The following is a 22,929-nucleotide window of genomic DNA, read 5'->3' as shown; positions in this document are numbered from 1 at the left end:
TTTGGTATGCTTTCCTTTATTGGTCAGAGTATTGAGTACAGGTGTTGGGAGGTCATGTTTCGGCTGTACAGGACATTGGTTAGGCCACTGTTGTTATATTGCGTGCAATTCTGGTCTCCTTCCTATCGGAAAGATGTTGTGAAACTTGAAAGGGTTCAGAAAAGATTTACAAGGATGTTGCCAGGGTTGGAGGATCTGAGCTACAGGGAGAGGCTGAACAGGCTGGGGCTGTTTTCCTGGAGCGTCGGAGGCTGACAGGTGACCTTATAGAGGTTTACAAAATTATGAGGGTCATGGATCGGGTAAATAGACAAAGTCTTTTCCCTGGGGTTGAGGAGTCCAGGACTAGAGGCATAGGTTTAGGGTGAGAGGGGAAAGATATAAAAGAGACCTAAGGGGCACCTTTTTCACGCAGAGGGTGGTACGTGTATGGAATGAGCTGCCAGAGAATGCGGTGGAGGCTGGTACAATTGCAATTTTTAAGAGGCATTTGGATGGGGATATGAATGGGAAGGGTTTGGAGGGATATGGGCCGGGTGCTGGCAGGTGAGACTAGATTGGGTTGGGATATCTGGTCGGCATGGACGGGTTGGACCGAAGGGTCTGTTTTCATGCTGTACATCTCTATGACTCTATGACTCTATCTGTACCAGCTCAGCTTCCACCCAAGCTCCCTGAAATCCTGCCTTACATCCCTATCCCTCTTTCTACTTATGCCGATGGTACCTACGTAGATCTCGACGTAGGGCTGGTCACCAAAGACAAGATCCGAGACATCAGAGACCCTGGTTCCTGGGAGCCAGCACACCAACCATGAGTCTTTTTTGTTCCAAACATACCTTCTATTTGACCCTCTCACTGTTTTGTCCCCAATAACTAACACTCTCCTCCTTATCCCCCTTCTCTTCTGTACAACAAGGACAGACTCTGTGCCAGAGACCTGCACCCTAATGTGTCTCCCAGGTAAGTTGTCCTCCCCAACAGTATCCAAAATGGCATACTTTCTTTTCAGGGGAACGACCACAGGGGATCCCTGCACTGACTGTTTTTTCTACCTTCTAACAGTTACCCAGCTTTCTCCGTGCGTAGGAGTAACTACTTCTCTGTCACTCTTATCTATCACAGACTCTGCCTCCCAAATGATCCGAAGTTCATCCAGCTCCAGTTCCCTAACACGGTCTTGGAGGAGCAAGAGTTGGGTGCACTTCCTGCAGATGTACTTTGATGGGACACTAATGGCGCCCCTCACCTCAAACATCATCAGGAGGAACATTGCTCTCCCTGCACTGCCATCCCTGCTAGTCCCTTTATCACAAAGTAAAAAAAAAGAAGAGAAGTTTGCCTGATGTGTTCCTGGTGCTTAAGGTTAGAGGAGGTGGATGGGTGGGAGGGTCTACAAAGGTAGGGTCTCAGGTTTAGAGAACACTCACTGAGATAGCTGAGACGGGAGAAAAGAGTCCCACCTTTCCCAGAAACCTCTGCTCTCTGAGGCTCTGCTGCTGCTGACGCTTTAGGTAAGCATTTAAAGTTTTAAATCAGTGACTCACCTTTCCTGACAGACCCCTGGTCCAAGCTCTCATTCTTCCTGCTGCTAGCTACTCAGTAGTTCAGAATATTGTTTAAAATTATGCTAAGGATTGTGTCGTCAGGTTACAAACTATTCAATAGGTGCAAACAATGTGAAAAAATATATATCTGAGAAGCTTTCTGAGTCCTTCAGGTTGACAGGCAGGAGTCTGGAAGAATACAGCAAGCCAGGTAGCTTGCAGAGGCAGAGAAGTCAACATTTCAGCTTTTCTGAGCTCTGAAAGCAATGGATGCAGAAGACAGCATTACTATCCAAGCCATCACTCGAACTGAGGCAAGTATTTAGGTACAAATAGAAATCACATATTGATTGAATGGTCCTTTCTCACTCCTAAATTTATTTTCCAAATCTTTCAGTAGTAATCTTGACATCAGAATAAATCTTGGCGATAGGAGCAGAGGTACGCCTCACCTTCCACCCCACCAACCTCCGTATACATCACATCATCCTCCGCCATTTCTGCCACCTATAAACGGACCCCATCACCAGAGATATATTTCCCTCCCCTCCCCTATCTGCTTTCCGTAAAGACTGTTCCCTCTGCGACCCTCTTGTCAGGTCCACGCGCCCCCATCGACCCGCCCTCCCTCCAGGCACCTTCTCCTGTCACCGCAGGAATTGTAAAACCTGCGCCCACATCTCCCCCCTCTCCTCCTTCCAAGGCCCCATAGGAGCCTTCTACATCCATCAAAGTTTCGCCTGCATTTCCACACATGTCAGTTAGTTGAAACTTTATTGCTGGAACAGCACAGCAGGTCAGGCAGCATCCAGGGAACAGGAGATTCGACGTTTCGGGCACAGGCCCTTCTTCAGGAACTGACACATGTCAGTTACTCCTGCTCCTGATGCGGTCTCCTCTACATTGGGGAGATAGGACGCCTACTCGCAGAGCGCTTCAGAGAACATCTCTGGGACACCCGCACCAACCAACCCCAATGCCCCATGGTCGAACACTTCAACTCCCCCTCCCCCTCCACCGAGGACATGCAGGTCCTGGGCCTCCTCGATCGCCACTCCCTTGCCACCCAACGCCTGGAGGAAGAAAGCCTCATCTTCCGCCTCGAGACCCTCCAACCCCATGGCATCAATGTGGATTGCACCAGTTTCCTCATTTCCCCTCCCACCACCTTATCCCAGTTCCAACCTTGCAATTTGGCACTGCCCTCATGACCTGTCCTACCTGTCCATCTTCCTTCCCATCTATGTGCTTTTCCAGCAACACAAGTTACAACCTACATTCAGCTCACTGAGTCTGTGCTGCCATTCAATGAGAACTTGGATGATCTGATCATCCTCAAGTCCACTTTCCTGCCTTTACCCCATAAGTCTTGATTCCTTTACTGACGAAGGATCTATCTCCATCTTGATTATATTTATTACCCAGCCTCGACAGCCCTTTGTGGTAAAGGATTCCACAGATTCATTACCCTCTGAGAGAAGAATTTCCTCCTCAGCTCTTTTTTAAATGTGTCACCCCTCACACAGCAATTATGCCATCTGGTTCTAGACTTTCCCATGACAGGAAACAGTTGCCTGCAACCACCCTGTCAAGACCCCCTAAGAAAAACCTTCAATGCTTCATTAAACTTGCCCCTGATTACTCACCCCCTCTCCTTCCATTGGATTCATCAACAAGCCTGCTCCTGCGAAGTCAGAAAGGATGTGACTTTCTATTCTACTTATGGGGCGTCAAGAAAATCAGCCATTTTCCACAGTCCTGATTACTTCGATACAGCAAGGTAGATAACCATGACTAATGTTGGCTTGAGAAGGAAAGGCGGTAGGTTTAGGGAGACAAAAGTCATCACCATATATTTCCATAACTCGGCCAAAACCCTGAGGTAGGGATGCTATCTGCATCCTAATAGGCACAGGCCAGTTCTTGAATGAAAAGCCGATTAATGGCCAGAGGGTAAGAGCAGTTTCTGAGAATTACAATGGTAGACAAGAACATACAATGATTTGATTCGACATTATAATCAGATTTGAATACAATTGAATAATTTAATCACATGTATTCGCTTGGAGTCAGCACAGAATGAACGCCGTTGGTTTGAAATAAGAGAATGGGTGATCTTTTTATTGGAAAGCTGCCACCTGTGAAAACAAAACACACCTGGAAGGTGTATCTGGGGAGGGAGGAAGTAAATGGGCAGATGTTACACCTTCCATAAAGGCATGGAAAGGTGCCATGCGGCTGTGAGGAGGTGTTGGGAGTGAAGGAAGAGTGGACCAAGGTGTACCAGAGTGATGTGCAATGACCTGGGCTTTAAACACAGCCCCAGAGACCTGAACAGCAAAGGTTCTGGGCAGTGCTGGGTGTTGTCAGCTCCCCACCTCACGATTAGAACATAGAACATAGAAAAGCACAGCACAGAACAGGCCCTTTGTCCCACGATGTTGTGCTGACCTACACACCCCTCAATTCACGGCTGTCCATGTGCATGTCCAGCAGGCGCTTAAATGCCCTAATGACTCTGCTTCCACCATCACCGCTGGCAACACATTCCATGCATTCACAACTCTCTGCGTAAAGAACCTACCTCTGATGTGTCCTCTATTACCTTCCTCCTAATACCTTAAAACTATGACCCCACATGGGAGTCAATCCTACCCTGGAGAAAAGTCTCCAGCTATTGACTCTATCCATGCCTCTCATTACCTTGTATGCCTCGATAAGGTCACCTCTTTTCCTCCTCCTCTCCAGAGAGGGAAGTCCGGGCTTAGTCAACTCTCTTCGTAAGACAAGCCCTTCAGTCCAGGCAGCATCCTGGTAAACATTCTTTGCACCCTCTCCAAAGCCCTCTCTTTTCCTATAGTAGGGGAACCAGAACTGGACACAATATTCCAAGTGTGGTCTCACCAGGGTTTTGTAGAGCTGCAGCAAAACCTCGTGGCTCTTAAACTCGATCCCTCTGTTAATGAAAGCCAAAACACCATAATCTTTCTTAACAACCCTATTCACTTGGGTGGCAACTTTGAGGGATCAATGCACTTGAACACCAAGATCCTGCTGTTCCTCCACACTGCCAAGAATCCTGTCTTTAATTCTATATTCAGCAGTCAAGTTCAACCTTTCAAAATGTATCACTTCGCATTTATCCAGGTTGAGCTCCACCTGCCATTTCTCAGCCCAGCTCTGCATCCTGTCTATGTCGCACTGCATGCTGCAATAGCCCTCGATACTACCAACAGAATCTCCAATCTTTGTGTCATCGGCAAATTTACTAACCCACCCCTCAACCTCCTCATCTAAGTCATTTATAAAACCTACAAAGGGCAGATGCCCAAGAACAGAGCCCTGCGGGACACCACTCACCACTGACCTCCAGGCAGAATACGTTCCATCTTCAACCACTCTGTACCTTCTGTCAGCCAGCCAATTCTGAATCCAGATAGCCAAATCTCCCTGTATTCAATACCTCCTGACTTTATGAATGAGTCTACCATGGGGAACTTTATCAAATGCCTTGCTGAAATCCATGTACATCACATCCACTGCTTGACCTTCATCGACCTGTCTCATCACCTCCTCAAAGAACTCAATAATATTTGTGAGGCATGACCTGCCCCTCACAAAGCCATGCTGACTGCCTTTAATCACGCTATGCTTTTCCAAATAGTCATAAATCCTATCCCTCAGAATTCTTTCCAAAATCTTGCTGAGCACAGACGTAAGACAGACTGGTCTGTAAATGCCAGGGATTTCCCTATTATCCTTCGTGAAAAAAGGAACAACATTCACCTCCCTCCAATCCTCCAGTATGACTTCCGTGGAGAGTGAGGAAGCAAAGATCTTCGCCAGAGGTTTAGCAACCTCCTTTCTCCCTTCCCGGAGCAGCCTAGGACAAATCTGGTCTAGCCCTGGGGACTTATCAATCTTAATGTTTGCCAAAATTTTCAGCACATTAACTTCATAAATCTTGATTTGTTAAAGCCTATTTCCCAGCTCCTCAAATGTCTCATTCACAGGATTTTCCAAGAAAAATATTGATGAGCCCATTAACATCACTATTGAGGGAAGAATAAAGGTTTGTGTGAGAAAGATCACTCCGTGAAATCACTTGCACAAAACACTTCAGATGTAAATCATAAAATTATAGGTGGGTCCAGCATAGAATTATAAAGATGTACATCATGGAAACAGACCCTTCAGTCCAACTTGTCTGCACTGAAAAGATATCCTAAATTAATCTAGTCCCATTTGCCAGCATTTGGCCCATGTCCCTATAAACCCTTCCTATTCATATAACCATTCTTTTAAGTGTTTTAATTGTACCAGCCCCCACCACTTCCGCTGGCAGCTCAGTTCATACACACAACATCCTTTGCTTGAATATTTTGCCCCTTAGGTCATTTTTAATTTTTTCCTCTCATCCTAAATCCGTGCCCCAAAGTTCTGGACTCCATCCCAAAGACCTTATCTATTTACCCCATACTTGCCCCTCATGATTTTATAAACCTCTATAAGGTCACCCCTCAGCCTCTGACACTCCAGGGAAAACAGTCCCAGCCTAAACAGCTCAAACAAACAAAAAAATTCCCAGAGACAGCAATTCAAAGAATGTGCAGACAATTTACTTTTTGTGATGTTGATTGAGTGATAGATTTTGACTAATTCACCTGCATTGTCTTCCCTGCTTTTCTCTGATGTAGTTCCCTGCTTGCCAGGCAGCACCTCCACACTGTCACCTCTGAAAGACAGTGTCTCCACTAGGCCTTCATTCCTGATGAAGGGTTTTTGCCTGAAACATCGATTTTCCAGCTCCTCGGAAGCTGCCTGACCGGCTGTGCTTTTCCAGCACCACTCTAATCGCGACTCTGATTTCCAGCATCTGCAGTCCTCCCTTTAGCCTGGTATTTCCACTACTGCAGCTCTCCCTCAGTAATACATTCGAGTGTCAGGCTAGACTGTTGTGTTCAAATCCTGGAAGCACATGCTGCAGTCAACCTATAGATCCAGAGGTAGGGTGGCAAAAGGAGAGTAAAAGAGTTTCTGAGAATCACTGTAGTAGATATGAACATGCAATGATTTGATTTGACATTATAATCAGATTTGAATGCAAGTGAATAATTTAATCACGTGTACTCACTTGGAATTAACACGGAGTAAACGCCATTGGTTAGAAATGAGTATATAAATTGGTGAGCTTTTTGTTGGAAAGTTGTTACCTGTGAAAAAACAATATAACAATCCACCTTAAAGGTGTATCTGGGGTCTTAGATAGTGAAGAGGGAGGAAGTTAATGTGTAGGTGTTACACTTCCCACAATGGCATGGAAAGGTGCCAAGGGGCTGAGGAGAGGTTTTGGGAGTGAAGGAATAGTGGACCAAGGTGTCCTGGAGGGAATGGTCCCTGTGGAAGTTTGACAAGTGAGGGGAAGGGAACATGTGTCTAGTAGTGGCATCTCATCCGAGGTCACAGAAATGGCAGCTGACAATCCTCTGGATATGGACGCTGATGGGGTGCTGAGGGAAGGTCAGGGGCCCCTAACAGTGTTGTGGAAGGGTGGGAAGCGTTGAGGGCAGAAATGTGGGAGATGGGTCAGACACAGCTGAGGGCCCTGTCAACCACAGTGAGAAGGAGGCGGCTGGAGCACATGAACTGGAAATCCTGAAACTAACATAAAGCATCTGAAGAACCACAATGTTAAGTGGGAAGGGACTGGAGAAGGGGAGAAAGAAAATGATGTCACGGTAGGAAGAGATGAGTTTTGTGGAGCAGGAGCAGGCAGAAACAATGGGTCTACCCGGGCAGTCCTGTTTGTGGATTTTGAGAAGGAGGTGGAAATGGCCTGTGTGGGGCGAGGGTTTGGAGATGCTGGGGGTGGGGTGGGGGGACGGGGGTAGTAGGGTGGGAGATTGAAGGAGGGAGATAGAAGGAGGTGTCTGAGAGCTGGCATTTAGCCTCCACAATGTAGAGGTCAGTCCACCAGACAATGACAGCACCACCCTCGTCAGCAGGCTTCATTACAATGGCAGTGTTGGATCTGAGAGCAGGGAGTGCAGTCAGTTCAGGGGGAGATATGTTCAAATGGTTGACGATGATACAGGAATTGAGGTAAACATCACGGTGACAATTCTTGATGAACAAGGTCAATGGTCAGAGGGAGGGGTCCAGATGGAGTAAGAGTCTTGGAACTGGATGAAGGGGACTGTGGGACGGCAAGAGGACTCTTGTCCAAAGAAATGGGCATGAAGGTGAAGGCGACAGAAGCAGAGTTCAACGTCATGTCATTCCCAAATTTCACTGAGGTGGGGATGCAGACCTTGGCTGAGTACAGAACATTCAGCATCAGAGAGTGGAAAGTCATAAAGGATAATAAATACATGACAGGTGGTAGGGTTAGGAAGGGATAGAGTCAGAGGGAAGGGGAGGGATGGAATGTTCCAGAGAGGCATGTTTATCTCTGAATTGTAACATCTTGCTTTTTTTAATGCCTGAAAGGGGCAGAAAACGTTTCCTGGTAGGACATCGACGAAGTTGGTGCAGGGCAGCTCTGAGCCAGCAGATGCTGGAGATCTGAAACAAACAGAAAGAGAAATTGCTGAAGAGACTCAGTGGAACTAACAGTTCTGACAATTGGTCTGTCTGTTCTGAAGGGTCATTGGGCTCAAAATATTAACTCTTTCTTTCCACAGATGATGCCAGACCAACTGAGTTTCTTCAGCAACTTTTGTTTTTGTGTTGGATTAAATGAGTTGGTTTTTCAGAGATCTGATCCAGACACAATGAGCCAAATAATCTGCTTGTCTGGCTTAACCATCCTACCATACTTTGGCACATAATACTGATAATTATAAACATGATGCAATAAATTGGCACAAAGCTACACACCACTAAGTTACACGACAAACTCATAAATACATTTCTAACAAAATGACTTTAAATTGCACTGTAAATATTGTTCACTAAATTATATTATACATACACACGAAACTGTAATGAAAATGCAGTACATAAAATTTCAATACTGATGCACTTCAACAAATGTAAAATACATTAAATTAATTTAAAATAACACTTATTTGCATAAGCATAATAGTATAAATTATAATAGCAAGAACATTAGAAATAATACAAATAAGACATAGCAAATGATATTGCAGATTCAGTATATTAAATGAAACTGCCAATACATCACCATAGTGGAATATAAATATACTGCATTGAATTATAATACAAATCTAAATTAAAATGCAAATACAGCACCATAAATTACATGTGGAGTTTCAATTGTAAATCAAAATTCAGCAAATTTGATGCAGGATGATAAATTATACACAAACACAATGCAATAATGCCTAGAACAATAAATTATGTTACAAATACAGTAGACTAAATAGCTAAGGCATAAATTGTCATTTACTCAGAAGTTGTTATGCCAACTCTATATTCATGCCATCCCATTCTCTCATGTGTAGGTTAGGTGTATTAGCCATGGAAAATACAGGGTTACAGGGATAGGGCAAGGGAGTGAGTCTGATGGGGTGCTCTTTGGGAGGTCAGTGTGGACTTGTTGTGCTGAATGGCCGGTTTCCACACTGTACAGATTCTATGATTCAATGATCTCATCTTCTGCTCTCTCTCCATCTAAGCCCTTTAACATCCACCTGAATCCTTTGTGCTGCTTTACGTTTTCCTTATCGATCCAGTATTCTTATCTCATCAATAGTTTGATAGAAAGTGGGAAAAGAAAGCAAGAGAGAGAGGTAGAAAGAGGTGTAAGGGTGATAGAGTTGTGGGATATGGTATCAGCCATGAACATATTGAATAATGAGTCAATGGTCTGAATGACCTACTCCTGACCTACTTGCCTAAAGAAAACTTGGAAAATGAATAGAAAAACTGAGGCTGCAAAAAAGGGAGGTTAGAAAGTAAATGAGTTCTTACTATTTGCAACAGCAGTAAGACTGGCCTGTATCCATTGGTGTAACATTGTCCAATTTCACCCATCTTGGCTTAGCACCTGCTGAAACCCTCACAGAGTCATTTATTATCTATAGATGTGAGCATTTGGGGTGGTGTGATGGCTCAGTGGTTAGCACTACTGCTAACAGCTGATTCCAGCCTTGGGTGACTGTCTGGGTGGGTGTCCTCCCACAGTCCAAAGATGTGCAGGTTAGCGTGGATTGGCCATGTTAAATTGCCCATAGTGTTCAGGGATGTGTAGGATAGGCACATTAGACAGGGGTGAATGTAAGTGAATGGACTTGGGTGGGATACTCTTTCGAGGGTTGGTGTGGACTTGTTGGGCCAAAGGGCCTGTTTCCACATTGTAAGGATTCTACAATTCTATTTTAATGCTGTCCTACTTAGCCTTCTGAGGTGGTTGGTCCTTAAACGTGAAGTAAACCAAAACTCTGCTGCCTCAGTCTTAACTCACATCTAATCCCATTCACTCATCACCCCTGTACTCATTGACCTACATTGGTTCGGAGTGATTTAAAAATCCCATCCTTACTTATGCCAATCCCTTCAGGTCATCACAAACCACACCACCACAAACCCCCCTCAACTACCACTATAATCTTCTTCAGTCCCGGGACACTATCCACACCCTCCACTTCCTCCATGACTTTTATTTCCCCTGCTCCCAACACCCCATCTTCACCATGGATATCCAGTTTTGGTGCACGTCCGTCCACCATGACAAAGCCCTCCAGGCCCTCAATTTCTTACGCAGACCCAATCAATACCATTCCACCAACACACTCATTCAATTAACAGAACTGGTCCTCACCCTCAACAATTTCTCCTTTGAATCCTCCCACTTCCTTCAGACAAAAGGTGTAGCCATGGGCACCTGCATGGGCCCCAGCTATGCCTATCTTTTGTCAGCTACATGGAACCGTCCATCTTCCGTAGCTACACTGGCTACATGGAACCGTCCATCTTCCGTAGCTACACTGGCACCATTCCCCACCTTTTCCTCCATTATATTGATGACTGTATCGACGCCACTTCATCCTCCCACAAGGAGGTTGAACTATTCATTAATTTCACAAATACCTTCCACCCTGACCACAAGTTCACCTGGACCATCTCAGACACATCCCTCCCCTTCCTGGACCTCTCCATCTCCATCTCTGGTGGCCGACTGGATTACACCTCTTCCCACCCCATCTCCTGCAAAAATGCCATCCCGTATTCTCAATTCCTCTGCCTCCGTCATATCTGCTCCCAGGAGGACCAATTCCACCACAGAACATCCCAGATGGTCATCTACTTCAAGAACTGCAATTTCTACTCCCACATGGTCGATGATGCCCTCCAGCATATTTCCTCCACTTCCTGAACCTCTGCCCTTAAACCCCACCCCTCCAACCGCAACAAGGATAGAGCACTGCGGTCCTCACCTTCAACCCCTCTAATCTCCGGATATAGCGTATTATCCTCCACCATTTCCGCCAGCTACAGTCAGATCCCACGACCAGGGATATATTTCCCTCCCCACCCCTATCAGCATTCCGCAGAGACCAGTGACTTGCTTGTCAGGTCCACGCCCCCCACCAACCCAACCTCCACTCCCAGCACCATCGCCTGCCACCACAAGAGGTGTAAAACCTTCACCCACACTTCCCTCCTCACCTCTGTCCAATGCCCCAAAGGATCCTTTCACATCCAGCAGAGATTTTCCTGCACATCCAAACACCTCATCTACCGTGTCTGTTGCTCTCAATGTAATCTCCTCTACATTGGGGAGACAGAATGCCAACTTGCGGAACGTTTCAGAGAACATCTCTGGGACACATGTATTAAACAGTCCCACCGCCCCTTGGCCTACCACATCAACTGTCCCTCCCACTCCGCCAAGGACATGCAAATCCTGGGCCTCCTCCAGCGCTAAATCCAAGCCACTCAATGCCTGGTGGAAGAACGCCTCATCTTCTGCCTTGGGACCCTCCAGCCACACGGGATCAGTGTCGATTTCACCAGTTTCCTCATCTCCCCTCCCCCCCCACCTCATCCCAGATTCAACCCTCCAACTCAGCACTGCCCTCTTTAACTGTCCTACCTGTCCATCTTCCTTCCCACCTCTCCATTCCACCCTCCTCTCCGACCTTTCTCCATCAGCCCCCAACTGCATCTACCTATCACCTTCCCAGCTTCCTCACCCCCACCCTCTTAATTATGTCTCAGCCCCCTTCCCCCCACAACTCCCACATTCCTGATGAACGGCTTATGCCCAAAACATCACCTCTCCTGCTCCTCGGATGTTGCCTAACCTGCTGTGCTTTTCCAGCACCACAACCTCCAAGGTATCTGCACTCCTCTAGCTCCAGCCTCTTGAGTTTCCTTGATTTTGATGACTGTGGCTTCATCTGCTCAGGACCGAAGCTTTGCAATTCCCTCTCTTCCCTTCTCGATCCCTTCTATTTTATGGTCCATAGAACCCATCTCTTTGACAAAGCGTTGGGTCATCTGACCTAATATTCCTTTAGTCCTTCATTATTTTGTATTGATGCATCTTACAATCTTAATCTTAAACAAAAACAGAGAATAGTAGGGACATGGTACGCACTGCCTGCAACTTTAAGGGCATTTAAATGGTCTTTGGATAAACAAATGGATGAAAATGAAATGGTCTAGGATAGATAGACTTCAGATTGGTTCCACAGGGTCAAAAGGCCTGCACTGCACTGTAATGTTCTATGTTCTACGTTCTAGAGGGAAAATCACTGGACTTTAAATGAAAACAATGGTTTCCCTCCACAGATACTGCCAGACCTGCTGAGTTTCTCCAACAATTTCAGTTTAATTTATGTTAAATAAACATAAATTATTATTTTATGCACCTACTTCTCTCTTTGGTTAATAAATGGGAATATAATTTCTCAAAATCACTTATCTCTGGTGGCATATTTTCATGGATTTGATTTTTCTGTGATGTTATTGAGGTGGCATTTCTTATTAAAGGAGAGTAATTAGTCAGAAGCACTAATGAGCTGTTATCACAGAATAAAGATAAATGTTGTTTGTGTCATATTCGTCTCTCAGATTAATTGCTGTTCAAAACAGCTTCAACACTGACACCTAGTAACTGGCCATATGATAACCAGCAGACTTAGGATCATTGGTAAGCAATTAGCATTGGCTAATATGCAAACATTGAATAATTAACTTCTTCGCAAAAGCACCAAAAGAATTTTATGATGTAGTGGTAGTGTCCCTACCTCTGAGTCATGATGCCTGGATTCAAGCCCAGAGGTGTCTCATAACAGATAGTATATACAAACATAGTGAGCAAGCTTTTGTGAATGTAGATTACGCTGGAGAAATAAAGAGAATCTTGGGAACATTGCAGCATAGAGGTAATGTAAGAGATAGTGAGGATTGTAGATGCTGGAGAAGTCGGTGTCGATAGAGTGTGGCACTGGCAAAAGCACAGCAGGTCAGGCTGCATCCGAGGAGCAAGAGAGTCGACATTTCGGGCATAATGATGTAGGGTTATGCCCGAAACGTCAACTGTCTTGCTCCTCAGATGCTGTGCTTTTTCCAGCATTGAGGTTTATAATCCGGAACTCCAGGCTAATATTCTGGGGACATGTGTTTGAATCCCACCATGGTAGACCATGAAAAGTGAATTAGTTAAAAAGCTAGTCTAATGGTGACCATATAACCCATTGTCAACGGTCATAAAAAAAATCTGATAACCATCGCTTAGTTCAACCAAACAGCAATATGATTGACTCTTAACAGCCCTCTGGGCGATTAGGAATGAACAATAAATGTTGGTCCAGCCAGTCACACCCACATAGCATAAATGAATAAAAGAATGATTATATTGACATCATTTAGCTCAGTAGCAGCTCAAAAACCTGGTGAAATCACCAAGCAATAAGGTTTTATTGACATCACTCACTCATAGTAACCTACACCATTGTATTGGAGACAGATGAAATTGCTCCAATGATGGGATATCTGGTCGGCATGGACAGGTTGGACCGAAGGGTCTGTTTCAGTGCTGTACATCTCTATGACTCTATGATGCTATGATTACTGACTGCAAACTCACTGCAGGTCATTTCCAAATGCATGTGCAATATCAAACCAATCGTTATAAATTAAAATGTGATATATTTGCTAAAATAAGCAGTCCCATAATAAAAATAAAGCGTGAAACAAGGTGGTAGAATTAGTATTTGAAAGAGGAACATGTGCACTATTAGTGACAGCCCCAAAAATATATTTATTCAAAAGTGGCAAATGCAACTTAATGAAAAAATATCTGGTGAGAGAAATCAAGTGATAAACAATGCAGAATTTTTATTTTCATTTTTAAAAATTGGCTTAACATTGTGTATGTGCAGTCAGCAATCATTATCCGATTGTTGATGTCAGCAAACATATTGTTTTTATCCATGATCATGGTTGTCAACCATTGTGGTTGACAAAGACCTCAACTGCATCCAACCTATTACCTGTGCTTCTGCGCTTGCCCCTTCCTATCACTCACAGCAGCATGATTGGGTCCCCCTTGTCTTCACTTTCCATCCCACCAGCCTCTGTATTCAAAGGAACACTCTCCAACATTTCAGACAACTCCAGCAGAATACCACCACCAAACATATCTTCCCCTCAATCTTCTATCTGCATTTCACAGGGATCGTTCTCTCCAGGACACCTTGGTCCACTCCACAACCACCAACACCAAACCCCCCTCCCCCCAATATTTTGCCATGTACCTGCAGAAGGTGCAACACCTGCCCCTTCCCCTCCTCCTTGCTCACCATCCAAGGACCTGAACAGTTTTTCCAGTGAAGCAGTATTTCACCTGTACCTCCTCCAATCTTGTGTATTGCATTCATTCCAGCCAATGTAGCCTACTCTACATCAGATACACCAAACACAGACTGGGTGACCATTGTGCAGAACATCTCCGATCTGTGCGCAGGTGTTACCCTGACCTTCCTGTAGCCGGTCATTTCAACACAGCGTCCTGCTCACATGCCCATGTGTCTGACCTCAGCATGCTGCAGTATTCCAGTGAATTCCAGCGCTAACTGGAAGAACAACATCTCATCTTCAGACTGGGCACTTTAAAGCCCTCTGGACTTAACACTGAGTTCACCACCTTCAAATTGTGAACACACTCCCATTCCTTCCCTTTCTTTTATCTTGTAACATTCTGCTATCATGTTGTCTCTCCCCTCCCCCCCACCCCAATGGGACTGTCTGTCCTTTCAAATGAGGAAACTGGTGAAATCCACATTGATGCCAAGGGGTTGGAGGGTCCCGAGGTAGCTGTCTGATGATGGAGCAGTGCTCTGAAAGCTAGTGCATCCAAATAAACCTGTTGGACTATAACCTGGTGTTGATTTTTTACTTAGACTCGAAACATTAGCTTACTCTCTCTCCATGGATGCTGCCTGACCCTCTGTGATCTCCAGCATTTATTGTTTTCAGTACAGATTGCGGCATCTGCAGTAATTTTCATTAACTCATATACTCTTCCATAAATTTTTTTCATTATTATGTATCTGTTAGGTATATGCCGCCCTTCTTTAATTACATTTATAGAAATCCCTGCTAATGTGCATGCTTGGAGGAGATACTAGCCTTTTGCACAACACAACAATTGTGGCAAATTATGAATTCTATCTTTTTTCAAGATAAACACGAGTGATTAACGTTCCTCATTTCCTCTTTCTTCATTCCTTTTCTGAAGGTCGTAGTATTTAGATTCAGTTTTGCATCAAGTAATAACTATCTTCTCGTACCTCATTTAAGTGACTAGTATACATCAGAAAATCAAGAAAACAAAAAAAATTAAGAGACAAGCAACAATCAAACAAATGTTTACATCAATCAAAAGCAAGTTGACATGTAAAAGGCCTCACCTATCAAAGCAGTTTCATTAATATCCAGGGAGCCATACCTTTCCTGACAGTCACCCATCTGTCTGACAGATCCTGCAGTGTAAACACTTCCCTAAATCTACTAGTCATCATACTCAGTGTCTCTCGAATGCCCACTGTGACATTAATCCTAAAAAGAAGAAGCTCTCAATAGCACTTTATATATAAAATTAATCTACCTTTCCTTCCCCACAGATTGAATATTAAACATGCAAAAAAAGGAAAAAAATTAAAAAGAAATCAAACAGCTGAACAAATGAAAAAACAACAAATAATCCAACATTCAGCGTTCAATCTCCAGATTTAAAAAGAACTGTCTCCAGAACCATCTACATGTAGGCCTCTCTGCACGCTCCGTATATAAACAATCTCTCCTTCTCTGCGTATTTATTAACCTAAATTTTTTTGTAAAAAAAAAATTCCTCTGCAGATCAAAACTTGACAAACACAAATCCGTTAATAAAAGATCTGTTCAAAAATGTCCCTCCTTCACATTGTAAAAGAAACTCTCCTTCACATTTTTTGTTTTTTTTAAATGCTTTTTTAAGACATTAATTTTAGAAATATAAAATTTTAAAACAAAGAGAGAAAAACACCTGTCTAAAGATTGATACTTGACAAACATGTGAAGGCCCTGCTCATATAAATGCTGTTTTAAAAAAATCTCTACTTCTTCATTTTTTTTTGTAATTATTTGGACGACAAGCATTCTTACCTTATAACTCGGAAATAAAAATACCATAAGAATCATATAAGAAAGCCTGCAACTCAGAAGTAGATGCAATATCCATGTTTCTCTCCGTCCACCATTTTTACAACCACTCATTCACAAAATATATCTTCAACCCAAACATCTTCAGCTGCCTCCATCGTAAGGACAGTAGTGTGAATGATCACCTATTGTTCAGGGCCATTCACAACTCCTGAAGCAGTCCATATTCAAATGCAGCAAGATCTTGACAATAAAGGAAAACGCAGCATAGTCCCAGAGGACCACTCTCTTATTGTCAAGAGAGAGAGAGACAGTGGTGGTTTAACCTGAGGGTCACCACGCCTCAGAGAAGGGGCAAGGTGAAGAAGGTGGGACTGAAATCAGACAAGACCCTTGCAGCATATAAAGAAAGCAGGGAAGAACTTAAACAAGGAATTAGGATGGCTAAAACAGGTCATGAAACATCCTTTGCAAATAAGAATAAGAAGAATCCAAGGCATTTTATATGTATTAGCAATTTTTGAGAAGATTTGTAGCTCAGATTGAGGTTCTGAATGTAGGCTTGCTCGCTGAGCTGGAAGGTTCATTTTCAGATGTTTCGTCACCATGCTAGGTAACATCAGTGAGCCTCCAGTGAAGAGTTGGTGTTATGTCCTGTTTTCTATTTATGTGTCCTGGTTTCTTAAAGTGGGTAATATCATTTCTGGTTCTTTTTCTCAGAGAATGATAGATGGGGTCCAATTTGATGTGTTTATGATGGAGTTCCGGTTTGAATGCCAGGCCTCTCGGAATTCCCATGTGTGTCTCTGTTTAGCCTGTCCCAGGATGGATGTGTTGTCCCAGTCGAAGTGATGTCCTTTTCATCTGTATGTAAGGATACTAGTGATAGTGGGTCATGTCTTTTGGTGGCTAGTTGGTGTTCGTGTATATTGGTGGCAAGTTTCTATTGGATTCTTTTGGTTCATTACTTCAATGAAATTACTTAGGTTCAAATACTTAACTACAGAAGCAATCATCCCAACACCGACAATCAGAGCTGCATCAGGACATTGTTTCAACAAGCCACAACACACTGCAGCATCCAAGAACTACAAACAGTAGAAGAAAGATACCTATACAGCGTATTCAATAAGAACGGCCACCCAATAAACACAGTCCGCTGATTTCTCAACAACAAACCCAAACAAACAGCTCACCACCACCTTCTCACAGGTGGGCCGGGATGTGTGATAAATGCGGGTGCAGCCAGTAATGCCCTCATCCTACAAATGAAATTTAAGGAAGCACAGAAACAAATCCACATACACATGTACACAAACGGAGACAGATAATGTTGCTGTCTCATTAGAGGAAGAGGGAGAGTGAGAGAGAGAGAGAGAGAGAAGGAGAGAAGGAGAGATGGTTGGTGGTGGGTTTGACACAAGGGTCAACACAACTCAGACGAAGGGCAGGATTGAGAAGGCAGGATCTTTATGGTGACCGCAGCTGGCTTGGGAATCAAACCCACACTGCTGAAGTTATTGTGCATCACAAAGCAGCTATCCAGCCAAATGAGTTGGCCAACTTCCTACACAGGTGCAAATATACACACATATGTAGAAAACACACAAATACAGATATAAAGGGTTGTATTTTATTCCTTACCTCATGACAAACTTGAAAATCAGGAGAGGATTTAATGGAAAAATATGTTGAGAGGTGAAGCCTCCACCTCCTTCCCACTTCCATCTCAGTCAGACACATGTTCAGAAAGTCCATAAGGCTGGATTTCCCACTCTGCACCTGCACCAACTGAGGTCCTTCAGTTGAGAATTAATGCCCAATTACATACCATTCACTATAGAAACACACACAATCAAGCCTTAAAACCTCAGGACTTACTAAAGTTGACACCAAGAAGAGCTGAATTATTATTGGGATGAACAGTTTCAGCACCAGCAGCTGCCCAGAGTCTGTGCTACATGTACTTTGTAACTTGTTTGTAATAATTTGTAACTTGATACACTTATTATAAAGTCGACTCTTCAGTCTGGTGATCGCTCATGTCACTACCAATAGAATACATTTCTGAATTCAATTACATTTGTACTTCTATGTAAATATGACATGGACCATGTTTGCTTGTACTTGTTGATCAATATATGGAGGCCTGAACTCTGAAAACACACCATATCAATTTTTCATCTCTCATAATAGTTTTCCTTTTTGTCTTTCAGGGATTAAATATTCAACAAAGAATCATTTTCTGAAATCAAATAGTAATGAGTTGCACTGTGGTTGCTAGGTAACCTGCCTTAAGTCCTTCCTTGTATTTCAGTCAAGGACATCTTGCTTTTCATATTACACTTCCCTTTTCTATTTCTATTGATTTCTATAGACAATGATGTTTATTTTGTTGAGTTGATCTGTCTTAACTAAAAGTTCTTTTGTTGTTTTATATTCCACACTTCCTCCCTTAACTAACAAGCCCCAATCAATGCATCATACATTTTGTATTAAACTGCCTGATTTCTCCTTCAAGCTGTGTAACAGCATCCAAATTCCACTTCTTTCTTCGGTCAGCATGGTCAATCAATGTCTTGTAGCAACTGTAATTCAATGGATAGCATGTTTGCCTTTACATCTGGGGTTTATGAGTTCAGGTCCAATTGCAGAGACTTGAAGGCAAAAATATTTAGGCTGCCACTCTCCCAGAGATTAAAATAAAACAATGACATTTAGAAATGAACAAATAGCAGCTCCATTCTAAAGTGTACAAGATGCGTCTGATCATTGCTTGTCTTTTGCCAATTTGACTTCTCCTTCTTTCTGGGCCAGTGCAGCACCGAGGGAGTGCTTCACTGTTCACGGTGCTGTCTTTTAGATGGGAAAGCAACCTCCTCCCCTCTCAGGAGATCGAAAGATCCCATCCCCTAGTTGGGTGAACACCAGAGGAGTTCTCACTGATTATGAGACCCTAATCCATTCCTGCTTGTGAGTCCCTGATGTGCTTGCATTACAACACTTCAGAAAAAAGAACTAATTAGCTGTTCAGAGATTTGTGCTGTCCAACGGATGTGAAGGGCGCTGAATAAATGTAAGGTGTTCTTTTCTCTATTTGATGATGGAAGCTGCCTCAGCTGAACAAATCCTAATCTCGCCATGCAGAATGTCTCATTAAGGAATATCACGGTCCGGATTTAAAATTACATCAGCTTTCTTGCCCTCTAGTTCTCACAAACTGGAGCTGTGTCTCGCTTCAGTGGAGGAGACTCGATCGAGTTAAGGCCAGATTCAGGTCTTCCTGTGGATTTTGGCCTCAGGTGGTGGGAATCAGTCTTCCAAGAGGTACCAATCAATCAGATGTCAGCAATCCTCCATTGCTAGCAGCACCACTGGGACTTGTGGCTGTGATTGGTAATGCTCCAGTCAATTAATTAGAGATGGGATCACTGGCCTGGTAAGGTAAGGCCACATTTGGAACACTGCAAACAATTCTGGTTGCCATAATATAGAAAGGATGATATTAAACTAGAAAGAGTGCAGAAAAGATTGACTAGGATGCTACCTGACTGGAAGGTTTGAGATATGAGGAGAGACTGGATACGGCTGGGACTTTTTCCCTGGAGACTGAGGGGTGACCTTATAGAGGTTCGTAAAATCGTGAGATAACATTGATAAGCTGGATAGCCAACAGCTTTTCCCCATGGTAGGGGAGTCTAAAACTAGAGGGCATAGGTTTAAGGTGAGAGGGGAGAGATACAAAAGGGCCCAGAGGGGCAATCATTTCACACAAAAGGTGGAAAATATCTGGAACAGGTTGCCAGAGATAGTGGTGGACGAGAGTACGACTTAGAAAGGGATATGGACCAAATGCAAGCAAATGGGACTAGATTAACTGTGAAAACAGGGCGGCATTGCCCTCTTCCTACCTTCAACTATTACGGTTAGTTATCCCATTGCCAACTGACATAATGATGTAGACCTAGGGATGATGTTCCTCACCACAATGGTCTGGATTAAATTCTATCCCAGGGTGTGCACTTTTATTATCTTGAATTAATTAAGGCACTAAAACGTATTGTACATTTCCCCCAGCTGCAGTTAAACCAGCACAAATACAGAGTTAGTCCTTTTGAAATGTTTGGGTTTGCCAACGACAGCAAGTTCACAGCTGAGGACTGGGGGAGTCCCTTAGAGTCATGATCTATCAAATGGGAGGTTTGTTCTGATTTCTACCTCGAAGGCAGGAACTTTATTGTCATTGATAAATCCCAACTGTGATCGATGTAGGAGATCTGTCAGATCCAGTACGACATATCCCTGATAATAATGAATATCTCATTATACTGCATGAAATACACATGATTCTTGGAGCCTAACATATTATTATAATTTGAAACATTAACAGCATAATCATCAGAATATTAAATTATTTAATGCATTCCTTTCCTGCCATTGAAAATTCCAGGGAATAGCTGATTGCTCTGATAAGTGAGCCTTTGTGCCAGGATCCCAAGTTTATAAAATTATCCTGATTTAGAGATGCCGGTGTTGGACTGGGGTGGACAAAGTTAAAAATCACACAACATCAGGTTATAGTCCAACAGATTTAATTGGAAGCACACTAGCCTTTGGAGCATCGCTCCTTCATCAGGTGATAGTGGAAGACACAATTGTAAGGCACAGAATTTATAGCAAAAAATTTAGTGTGATATAACTGAAATTATGCACTGAAAAATACCTTGATTGTCTATTGAGTCTGTTAGAATACCATGATAGTTTCACTTCTTTCATGTGTAAATCACAAAACCTTTTTTTAAAAGTTGCATTCTCAGGTTAACTGTAACAATTGGTGTTAGCTAGACAATATGTTGAAGGTGTTAGCCTCCTGTGTTCTCTGTCTATGCCATGATGTTTAGATTGATTCTAATCTAAAAAGTGAGATAACCAAGGTTTACATAAAATTATCCCTTTACTTCATCACATCACACTCACTTTAGCTACTGCAAATAGTTGCCAGCCTAGCTCGTGACACCCACATCCCGTGAATGAATAAAGAAAGAAAAATCATAACCATGACACTGTTGGATTGTAATAAAAATTAATTTGGTCCACCAATGGTCTTAAGAAATAGGTTATCTCAGTGTAAGCAACTTAGTTTAAAGGTTCCAGACTTGAAGTGATTGATTTCAAACTCGAATGGAGTTCTTTGAAGCTGAGAAAGTCTAAGCATAGTTGTAGGAGGCTATCAGATTGTCAAGACTGGGAATTGAAGACACAGTTAAATTATGCCCAATGGATGTGAAAGAGAAGGGAATTCTCTCTGGTGTGTGTAATATAAACGTGTGTTGTTGAGCTTAATGGGATAATGTTTCACTACATGTTTCAAATTAGGTAAATTTATGCTGTGTGTAAATAATTTGATTTGTTCTACTTTATCCTCATTCAATTTCTGTTTCGCAATTAAAAACAAATCTGCAGCACTGCATGCACCTGTTTCAGTGAAAGCCCACCTCGTTAAAAGCAAACCAAAGCAAACTATGATCTATCAAATCAGATTTCAGTCTGGGATCAGACTCATCCTGCAATAACATCAGCAGGGATCATGACAGTATACCTTTTAAGAGACATGTCCATTATACCTTCACTGTATCATAGCATCTGACCTGATGATATGAAGATTGCAGACTCCATCTTAACTGAGGTCACTTGAAGCATGACAAGCTATTGGAAGCATCCTACTATTTGTAACTGAATTGCTTAATGTTGGACACAGAGTGCCAGTGGAATTTACCAGGCAAGATCCTAGTAAATCTCCTCTGCACCCTTTCCAAAGCTTCCACATCTTTCTTATAATGCAGTGACCAGAACTGTACACAATACTCCAAGTGTGGCTGTAGCAGAGCCAATCATTTCTACAATGATGGAGAAAAGAGCTCTTGTGGTGGAGTGATAGTGTCCCTAACTCAGAGTCAGGAGACCTTGGTTCAAATCCCACCTGCTCCACATGTGTGTAATAATACCTGTGAAAATGTCTACAATTAGGTCTCGATCAACCAGGCCACATTTAGTGAAAGTAGCTCTTTTGGCACAATGATAGTATCCCAACCTCTGGGCTAGAAGACTGGGTTCAAATCCCAACTGATTATAGCCTGTAACACATCTGAACAGGGTGTTTAAAAATATCTACATTAAGCAGGAGCTGTACACAGTGAGAAAGTTCTGTAGAAATTGATTGTCACAGCAACAAAGATTCATGACGCACTCTTGTAGCAGAGTTGGCAGCATCCCATCTCTGAGCTATAAAAGGCTGAGTCCCCCAAGTGCCACCTGTGCCAGATATGTGCCTGAACATGTCTGAACAAATTGATTAACAAACATACAAAGTGAGAAAAAAATGACTTTTGTAATACTAGTGTCCCTACCTCTGAGCTAGGAGGTCTAGCTTCAACACTGCCTGCTCCAAAGGTCGGTCAACCACATCTGAACAGGTTAGTTCAAAATATCTGTATTGGTGGAGAATAAACCATGAGATGTTATCACGTCAACTCTTCAAACAGTTTGTCACATGGTAGCAATCAGGTACTATTGGCATGATAAATATTGTTACTCAGGTGAGGCACACTCCCCAAGATTGCAAGATGTTCTGTATGGCAGATTATCAGATTGGGTGGAGCTTCATGCATTTTCCAACATTAACCCTTTCAGAACTATTCCCTTATTCCGCACCAACCTGCCAGCCCTTTGCAAATAGCAAAACAAAATGAAAGATCCTGAGACGAAC

General features: G+C 43.1%; 1 long non-coding RNA gene across 1 annotated transcript; it reads right to left on the bottom strand.

Annotated features, from left to right (window-relative positions):
- Positions 1 to 6,436: 6,436 nt before the first annotated feature.
- Positions 6,437 to 22,653, bottom strand: LOC122561520. The gene is made up of 3 exons (XR_006315030.1): positions 22,571 to 22,653; positions 6,682 to 8,111; positions 6,437 to 6,539 (listed from the first exon to the last, which is right to left on the bottom strand). It is a non-coding gene; the product is annotated as an uncharacterized LOC122561520 (long non-coding RNA).
- Between the last annotated feature and the right edge of the window lie 276 nt (positions 22,654 to 22,929).

This window comes from Chiloscyllium plagiosum, chromosome 23, assembly GCF_004010195.1.
Source record: "Chiloscyllium plagiosum isolate BGI_BamShark_2017 chromosome 23, ASM401019v2, whole genome shotgun sequence".
In the NCBI taxonomy this organism is placed as follows: Eukaryota; Metazoa; Chordata; class Chondrichthyes; order Orectolobiformes; family Hemiscylliidae; genus Chiloscyllium; species Chiloscyllium plagiosum.
This window is presented reverse-complemented; position numbering and strand designations above follow the sequence as displayed.